Genomic DNA, 9,005 nt, shown 5'->3' on the forward strand with positions numbered 1-9,005 from the left:
TGTTTTTGTTTGGTTTTGTTTTTTAATACCTGGGCAGGTTTTTCGAACTTTCTCTGGTAATTATAATTCTGACTATTAATAGATGAAAATTTCAAACAAACTTTCTTGTTGTTCTACATTGTCATCTGCATTTATTGTAATTTTTCTTTTATTCATTCATTTATTCACTCAGCCATTCATCCATTCACATTTAGGCCACAATTAGCCATTATTTTCCTTTTCATTTCTCTGCTTTAACGACGATTTATCATATAATATTGTGACCTGTTTGTAATCCAAACTTTCTTCAGAAGTACAGTCAAATTTTAAGTCTGTTTTATGAAAAGCTTTTTCTTTGGGATCTCATAAACATACATGTTTTCCAGTACATTGTTACATAGGCTCTTCTCAAGAAAAGATATCTATCTGTTTGTCTGTTTGTCTGTCTGTGTGTCTACATTTCTATAACTATCTATCTATCTGTCTATCTACACATGTGTATTTGTGTGTGTGTATATATATATATATGTGTGTGTGTGTGTGTGTGTGTGTGGGTGAGTGTATCACGATCTTAGTCATTGCAACACAAATAAATAAATAAATAAATAAAATTTTATTGTACCATTCACTGAATTTGCCCTCAAAATATTAGATTATCTAATACAGTCTGTTGTCTTATTACAGATGAGTCAGTAGCACACTATCAATATGATATACTCTATCAATTTTCTTCTCTACATGTTTTATATGATTATTAATATGATATGTGGATACTATCACTCAGCTATTGTATCTATCCTTCTTTAGTTAGTACTTTTGGTTTTGTACTAAAATTATATATTATATTTATACTTTGTCCTAAATTAATTAATAGTTGCCTCTTTCCTTCAAGATAAATTCACAAAGTAGTATATTTTTCTGAGATTTCTAGTCATTCTAATTTTCTTTCTATCACGATGTAAACACTGTCAAAAAGTACACCTTTTCAACTATAGAGTTCTAGTACAGACAACTGTGGCCTACCACATAGAACCTTTTTTATTTTTGCCTTGAAGGAGTGAAATAAATTATATAATGACCAAAGGCCTAATAGAGTTGATTTAGTAAATGTCACAAAATAACTTCTGCTTCAAAGGCAGTTAGATTACTATATTTTTCACTGATGGAAGAAAATAAAGAAAAATGCATGCAATTAGAAAAAAAATACTTGAAAGTTTTTGCCCTTTCCTGGTTTGAAAGGGCAAACATGATATGTACTTCTATTTCATAGGACCTGTGAAAGAGAAAATATTTCTTTCATAGACAGAGAAAAATGCAACTGGTTTCTTTAGAAAGTAGAAAAAAATTCAAGATTGTTTTGTAAAATGATATGTGTCAAGAAAGTCTAAAAGTAGAAATGTTATAAAGAAATACTAACAAGATTTAAAATATGTTGAATGTGCAAAATATAAGCAATGCATTAAAATATTTTAATTAAGTATAATTAAAAGGATAAGGATATTTAAATCTGAAGTTAAGTCTGTTTTCAAATACTCAGTACTTACTAAATAGGTGCAGAAGTTGTGTATTTAAGTTTAGATTAAGTGTGAGTAGAATTACCTTTGCATATGGTTTTGTATTAAATTATACTGTAACCTATTTCATTCCTCTCTGTAGGCCAGAATTACATCACAAAAACTTAAATTGTTTCTAGTATTGTTCAGAATTTTTATTGCTATTAGATAAAGATGCTAAGTAGTGTTTGTTAGTTGTGCTTTTAGGGTAGGTAGTATGTATGATGAATCAATTATTAATGTGCAAACACACAAAAATACATTGTCCTTTTAGATGAAAAATGTCCATAAGAGAAATAAAAGTACATTTTCATGTATCATGTCTCCAAAGATGAATGAGACTTTTCCTTGCTGATAGTATGTTCGTTACCTAGTGATCACAAGAAGAGAATTTTTCAAAGTAGTGTTATGATTTAAAAACCAGAGACATAAAAGCAATTCATTGGTGTTGGAGAAATAGATCAGTTGTTAAGAGTACTTCCTGAATTTACAGGACCTAAATTATTTCCCAGAATTCTCAGGGCAGTTTACAACCACCTGCAGCTCCAGTCCCAAGGATTACAATGCTCTGTCCTGCCCTCCTAGCGCATCACACACACATGAGGTACAGATATATTCATATACTCATATACATAAAATAAATACAACCTAAATATTTTGTAAAACTTGCATTATTTAGGTTTAAAGTTATATAAAATTTTCCTGCCAAATGTTTGAAATATTTTATAATTAATTGAATATTTATCATTCTAATGCTATTGAGTGACTGATGAATTATATAAAATTTATTTCAATTTGAAAAGTAATAAAAATACTTGGCTACGTTTTGAAGAATACATTTGGAGAGATATAAGACACTATTCCAGAGATATGATGTCCTCTTCAGTGTCAGATGTAAAATTTAATTATCTGTTTCAAAGGATGTTATATATTTTCTGTAAAGCATTGACTACTGAGTTTCTTGATGCTACAACCCTGTAGTACATGTCCTCGTGTTGTAGTGACCACAAACCATAGAACAAATTCTGTTGAGAATTACTGTTTAAAAAGAGAAGAGAGTTTTGGTTATTATGCAAGTCTTCCTCAATATATTTTTTATTTTAAAATATTTTTCGAAAAACAGTATTTGTGTGTGTGTGTGTGTGTGTGTGTGTAACACAGATGTGATGTCTAACTTAAGTATGAAATTGAATTCAATAGAAAAATCAGAAAATAAGCCCACCAGTATGTGGACTCTGTAGTTACTATTGCCCATTCTGTCTTCAGCACTCAACACTGAGGTCTTCCCTTTATTGATGTCCACTGAATACAAATGTGGATTTAAAAGAACATGAATATACAAGAGTATATAGGGCTGTGTGCTTCACTTTAATCTATTCTCTGAGTCTTTAGGCATTTCCCCTTTAGTATGTTGCTTGAAAAGAATATTTCCCTGCTTACATAGCTCTCTTCTAAATTTCTGTCTATAGTGAATGATATACAAGTAATTGATGGCTAAAAGAGAGAGGAATACAACTCTTTGTTCCTTCTGCTGGATCCCCACCTTAGCAAATTCCTTTATAATGTGTATGTGGATTCTATTACAGTACCTGAGACTGCACTACATCTGTGAAACTGGAAGAACCCAGTTTCTCCCATCTCAATTTTAACTCAATGTGCTCTTTTTAAATTTATAAAGATTTGGAAATTCTAATGGCTTTCCTTTATTCTCTCAGCTCTAGTATTTTAGCAATGTACTACCATTGTTTAACCAAGGGAAAACATTTCTCATATCATTTCTGTATTTTCAATAACTGTATGTTCAATTTCTGTATGTTCAATAACTAGTTAGGAAGCCTTTATATTTTTTATTATCTTTGTTAGTGTAATTTCTGGGGATTCTATACCCATATTGAATTATAAATAATGCAAAGTCCAGCATAAATATTCCTGTACCAAGTGAACACAAAATCATATAAGTTAGAATAATTTAAAGAGCAAAATATGTTAGAAAATTGAAGGGAGAATAGATGTTTGGCAGCCTAACAATATGAATAACAAGGATCTGAAAGAGAGTGAAAGAGAGTGATATAAAGGTCCTGAGTAAAATGCAAGGATGTGAAATAAATGGAAATGTTAACTGTATATAGTGGAATGTGGTTGGTGATAACTCTTTACAGTATGTAGTGGACTGTGTGGGTGGGGGAAAACTGTAAAACATACATAATTAACTGTGCTTGAAATATATAGGTTAGTGTGTGCATAGGAAGCACAGGAAGTCAGGGCCTTAGTATGAAAGATGGCAGAGAACAAGTCTCAGCTCTAGCCTTACAGAGTGAATGAACGAGAAAGTATCCTTAAAGTTGTGGAAGCTTCTGTATGCTGTGAAGAACAGATATTAAGGGTTCAATTTTATTCACTTAACAATATACTCAATAATGGACAGAAAGCTCAGAAAGCTGGCAGAAAATATTAACAAGAAAATTGGTTTATATTTCAGGGTGATATGGTGGGATTTGTGTTTTTGTTTGCTCTTTTTATGTTTGTTTCTTCATTTTTTTCAATTTTGCATAGAACCAAATAAAAGAACTGCCTTGAATTATTAGACAAATATTATTACATAATGGAAAGGAGGAAGAAGTTGCAGTAACTATGGACTTAATCCTATTCCTTGGAACAAAGGTTGTAGCAAAACAAGTTGTGCTGGAGCATCTTGATAGGTCTGGAGCAGCTGCTAGAGCTGCAGGATGGACTGGACCATTGTCCCTGCTTTGCCATGGCTGAGAGTGACTGGGACACTGTGACCATGCTGTGCAAGAAGGGCCCCACCACTGCACAGCAGGCCACCTTAGCAGCTCATTGATGTGGAGAAGATGTGGAGACATTCAAGAAATGGGCTGCTGGCTAGAACAAGCATCATTCCATCACTAACATCACAGCTGAGCTAGACAGGGAGACTGAGGAGCTGCATCACTGTAGGGTGACCCTGGAGATGAACAAAGTTATCCAATGGGACCAGCAGAGCAATGGCCTGACACAAAATCAATGAGAAGCTGCAAGTCGTCGCAGAATATGAAAGTTGACAGGCCATTCCAAATAACCAGGGTTTGGCAAAATTGAGAGAGCCTCAAGTCCCTGGGCAAGGATATCAGAAAGACTATGGAGAAGGCACCTAAGGCGGAATGAACACAATGCCTCAGAGACAGTGGTTCCTGCTGAGCTCTTCTGGGTGGTCCCCTAGGACCACCAGCACTATCATAGGTGGGTCTCCTCATAAGGTCCAACCGAGTGTTCCTCTTTATCCATATCCTTGCAAGCATCTGCTGTAACCTGAGTTTTTGATTTTAGCCATTCTGATTGTTGTAAGGTAGAATCTCAGGGATGTTTTGATTTGCAGTTCCCTGATGACTAAGGATAGTGAACATTTACCAGTCACAGCCTCCAACTTCCATTCCTCCCAGTTTCACCATTAAATACCCCTCCCCATATTACCCTTCTCCTCAGAGAAAGAAGTCCCTCCTTTGTGTACCTCCCCACCCTGGGACATCGAGGGACAGTAACCCTAAGCACAATTTCCTCCACTGAGGCCTAATCAGGCATTCCAATTAGGGGAAAGGTATCTAATGGCTGGCATCAGTGTCAGAGACAGTCCCAGCTCCAGTTGTTATGAGACTCACATGAAGAAAAAGCTACCTTCTCTCTTGTCAGGTGGGGCTTCAAGTGGAGGAAAGGGGAACATCAACTTACCCACAAAACAATCAGTCCTAGATTTGTTCTGCCTATAAGATGCATAGGGATAAAGATGGCCAAGTAATAACTGGCCCAATTTGAGACAAATTTCATGTAAGAGAGTCAATCTGCTGTGCTTCAGACAGGAGCCTAGCATAACTGTCTCTAAAGAGAGTTCATCCTGCAGCTGATGGGAACAGATGCATTAATCAACATCCAAAGATTAGGTGGGGATTGGGTTGTCTTATGGAAGAGTGGGTAAAAGGATTGAGAAAGCAGGAAGGACCAAAGACACCACAAGAAGATATCCAAACTCAACTAATCTGGGCCCATGGGGGCTCACAGAAACTGAACCATCAACCAAAAAACACATGTAGGAGCTGGATCTAGGTCCTCTACACATTTGTAGTAGATTGTTATATTCTTATTTGAAGTTCTACCAAGCAATGATTTTATTTATTTGAATTCAGTTTTCAGCCACACATGCACTTAAAATCCATATAGAATTAACACACACTTCTCTGATGAATCAACCTTGCTAATGATGATGTTCTAAAAGTCACTCTTGCCCTATTCTCCCCATTGTTCCTGGGTAATTCTGTTCTTGTCTTTCATACCCTGTGGAATCTATTTTTGTCCTTCTTTCTTAATACTTGGTGTCATGTAATTTTTTTTAATGTGTCCTTTTCAAATGTCAAATTATTGCAGAAATCTCTTCAGGAACATTATAGAAAATACTATGTCACCACACCAGTGTCCATTCTTCTTTCACATTTGACTTTACTTTCCAGCTGTGTTCAATGAATTATTCATTTGTTTATCCTGTGTTGATCCTCATTACACTGCGAGCTCCCTGAAAACAGAACTCAAGTCTGTTTATGCTCCATTGTGTCCCTGGTGTCTAGCATATTATAGCTAGTTAATAAATATTTATAGAAGAACAAATGTGAGCTAAATATTTTAATATTACAGAACAGCTTCCTTTAAGTGTAGTGATAACTTTAGCTTAAAATATATTTTCCATCGTACTAATATAGCCCAATGTTTCTCAAATGGAAATAATTATGTGAGTCAAAAGATCACTTCTAATGTCTAAATATTTTTTTGGTTGTCAAAACATAGATTTGAGAAAACTATTTCCACCTATTACACAGAGGCAAGGAAATATCTAAACAGTCTCCCATTCAGACACTCACAGTAGAAATTTTTCCTATATATTACTAGCATTACTCTATGGAAATCCTTAACAAAACCAATATCATTCCAGTCTCCATTCCACTTTCTTCATGTTACATACTTTGCTTTCAGTCTTTACATGGATCTTTAATAAAGTTTCCTGGATTAAGACTGTAAATTTAAAATGTGTGCTAACCTATTTACATAAATCTGCTATGTCTGTAATACTTAAATATTGCACTATGGACTTCTTTTCTATGTGTTTTCTTCTCTCTTCAGAGAATTTTAAAATTGATATAGAAATTTTGGAGTAGTATTTAAATTGTCAATTTCCACACCTAAATTCAAAGAAAAATGTCTACAACTTAGTGTATTTTCATAAATTCAAGCCATATACATATGTGGAGGACTTAAATTACAGAAAAATATTATGATCACTCCAGCAGTCCACATGCCCTTTCAGACTCTCAAGACTAAATATAATTCTCTCTTTAGGTCTTAGGCAACAGAGATATATGCAGTATGCATGTATGTGTGTGTTATACATGATATATATGAGGTATGATATATATATATATACATATATATACATGCTACCCACATATATATAATATATAATAATATGTATATATCATACACTTCACATATGTATTATATTTACAGATTTTTGGATTCTTTTCTTCTAAATTGTATTCAACTTTATGACTATGATAATTATTTTATGGAAAAATCATTTATTGGGGGAGAGTGCATAATCAGTCCTTCACTGCCGCCTTCCTCATGGCTGCCAGGATGTTGCTCAGCTTTTCCCACTTTCTCCTGATATGGATGTGAATGCTTACCCTCCTCTTGAACTTGAGTGTGTAATTGTCTTTAGGCATTTTAAACAACTCCATGGGATGCTGCTCACAGGGCACAAAGCCACACACCTCCTGTATCATGTCCAGCAAGAGCATGCTTGGTAAGGCATTCTCAGTGCTGGCCCTGTCTGGGCTTTCTGACATTCTTGAGGCCCTTATCTAGGCTCACAGCCATGGGGTAGCACAGGATCATAGCTGCTGCTCTCTCATGGAGGCCAGGACTGGAAGCAAATCATTCTTTTTTTCTAAATAATCACAGACATTCATTTTAATGCCCTTACTGTGTTATTTATGAAAAGAACTTTTGTTATTTTTGTTCATTCTATGATTGTTAGGTACAAAGGTTAATTTTAGCACCAATATATCTGGATTAAAACATATGACTATATATGTCAGAACTTCATTTCTAGGTATAAGTTTGATGTAGACTGTAAAGTAAAATGTATATAGTGTGTGCATTTAGGAATATGCACATTCCACGTAGGTGGACATATTTAAATGTGTGGGGAATCAATATAGCAAAAACATAAATGAATGAGTAGATATTGCTTCCTCTCTTCTATAGTGAGGAGGCCTTAATCTCCTGATATTGAATGTTAGTGTTTATGGCTGATGGTCCATGGGGTTCATATCCCAATGTAGTCTTACTTCTATGCTGTTAGACTCTATCACATTGTCAACTGTCTATGAGAAACTGCTAAAGTAATATGTATTAACATAGATTTTTGTGTATATAAGAAAAGGGATTGCTAGCTCCATAGACTATAAAATAACTACTCTTCTTATTTACCTTGAATATTATTCAAATGCTTAGGGTAACTTATACTTTACTATTACATATTTAAGATATTACATCTTATAGTATAAATTATAATAAAAAAGGTAAATCACAGTTATTATACTCTTTAACTCTACCTGTAAAGGTTTTACTAGATTTGAATGTTTTTTGTAATACTTATTGTATGGAGATCCTTAAGAGTAACTTTGAATTATGAATAATATCTAAATTCTATTTAAATTAAAATTATTTTGTTTTCATGAAAAGGAAAAATATATAATTGTTTGCTTTTGGCTTAGAATAACAAATGCAAGAATTAATGTGCATGTGAATGGAAAAGAACCCTGTCTTTCTCTGAAAAAAATATAGTTATTTTCTTTGAGTTTGTTTATGTAGTGGATTGCATTGATGGATTTCCGTATATTGAACCAACACTGCATCCCTGGGATAAAGCCGACTTAATCATGGTGGATGATCGTTTTGATGTGTTCTTGGATTCGGTTGGCAAGAATTTTATTGAGTATTTTTGCATCGATGTTCAAAAGGGAAATTGGTCTGAAGTTCTCTTTCTTTGTTGGATCTTTGTGTGGTTTTGGTATCAGCGTAATTGTGGCTTCGTAGAAGGAATTGGGTAGTGTTCCTTCTGTTTCTATTTTGTGGAATAGTTTGAAGAGTATTGGTGTTAGGTCTTCTTTGAAGGTCTGATAGAATTCTGCACTGAAACCATCTGGTCCTGTGCTTTTTTTGGTTGGAAGACTTTCTATGACTCCTTCTATTTCTTTAGGCATTATGGGACTGTTTATATGGTCTAGTTGGTCCTGATTTAATTTTGGTATTTGGTATCTGTCAAGGAAATTGTCCATTTCCTCCAGATTCTCCAGTTGTGTTGAGTACAGTCTCTTGTAGTAGGATCTGATGATTTTTTGGATTTCCTCAGTATCTGTTGTTATA

The 9,005-nt window shown here is 34.2% G+C and overlaps 1 pseudogene; it reads left to right on the forward strand.

The window, feature by feature from the left end:
• Positions 1 to 4,287: 4,287 nt before the first annotated feature.
• On the forward strand, positions 4,288 to 4,697 carry LOC127691242 (endothelial differentiation-related factor 1-like; annotated as a pseudogene).
• Positions 4,698 to 9,005: the final 4,308 nt, after the last annotated feature.

The sequence above is a fragment of the Apodemus sylvaticus genome, chromosome 8, assembly GCF_947179515.1.
Source record: "Apodemus sylvaticus chromosome 8, mApoSyl1.1, whole genome shotgun sequence".
NCBI classification, from domain to species: Eukaryota; Metazoa; Chordata; class Mammalia; order Rodentia; family Muridae; genus Apodemus; species Apodemus sylvaticus.